Raw genomic sequence first — 1,395 nt, 5'->3', positions numbered from 1 at the left:
ACAGGACCACAGACATATACAGACACTCGCCAGGCTGCCACATACTGGAGCAAACACACAGACACAAAAAGATTCACCTTTTCAGACTCCAGGATGTTCACTCGCAGCAGACACATGCTCACACAACAGTCCTGGGAGACACTCACACACTTACAAATACACACAAAATACTGAACCACAGCAGCATAGTCAACAGACAGACCCAGATTCACGCTCAACTCACACCCAGGCATGGACACGCATCCCTCCCAGCCCTCAGGCACCCCCGCCCCACCTGCTTCCCAGGCCAAAGAAACCCTAACATCCCTTCCAGTACAATCTACACGCCACCCCACAGCAGGGCACAAGCCAGGGCCAGAGGTCAGAGTTCAGCAGGTGGAATCTCGGAGGGTTTGGGGGTTGAGTCCTAGAGCACCCTTCCAAGGAGATCCTCCCACCAGCAGCCCCAGAGGTCCCCCAGCCTGGCCAACAGGATGCAGGCAACTCTGGCCCCATCTGCAGATATCTGGCCGGTGGGGGGATTAGGATGGGGTGGGTGGGGAAGGGCCAGGTCTTCGCCCCCACCCCCACCCCGGGGCCCATCTGTCCATCCCTCGGCCTCTCATCCTCCCTCCATCTGTCCACCTCCCGGCCGCCCATCCCCCCCACCCAGCCACCGGGAAGGGGAAGACATGGCCGCCTCCCCCAAGGACCGCTGAGGACCCCCCAGTTGACATGGACATGGACGGAGAGAGCGGCGAACTCCCCTCCCCCAAACCCACACAGAGGCCTGGACCCACCAGGCGCGGAGCCTCAGCCCCCCAGCTGGGAACCTGACGTGGACTCACAGATACACACCCTCGGAGACACACAACCCGCAGACACACACACACACACAAATGGACACCCGCGCGGGCACACCCGGCTACACAGACCCTCGGATGGACATCCAACCCGGACACAAACACCCAATGCAGCTAACCACGCACACACACCGGCTGGGGGGGACCCACACCTGGGCACACAACCCACGCACACACACCTGCACACAGCCCCTCCGGTGGGCGCGCGACAGCCCCCCAGACACACGGGCGGACGGGCAGCCACTCGCGGGGACACACACGCACAGGCGGACACACCAGCTCGGCTCGACACCCGGCACACACCCGGATGGCCACACAAGCAGGACGCCGCACACGCCGGCGCCGGGCACACACAGGGCCGCGCGGGCGCACGCCGGGCCGCCGCAGCGCCGCGGACACACACTCACACGCTCGCACGCTCACACCCGCGCACACACCGGCGCCCCCGCCCGCCGCCTCCCCGGCCGCGCTCACCCAGCCCGGGGGGGCCCGGGGCCCGGCCCCGCCGCCGCCGCCGCCTCGCTCCGCGCCATGGTGGGGGGAGGGCCGGGGG

The sequence above is a fragment of the Propithecus coquereli genome, unplaced genomic scaffold (genome assembly GCF_000956105.1).
Source record: "Propithecus coquereli isolate 6110/MARCELLA unplaced genomic scaffold, Pcoq_1.0 Scaffold53, whole genome shotgun sequence".
In the NCBI taxonomy this organism is placed as follows: Eukaryota; Metazoa; Chordata; class Mammalia; order Primates; family Indriidae; genus Propithecus; species Propithecus coquereli.
This window is presented reverse-complemented; position numbering follows the sequence as displayed.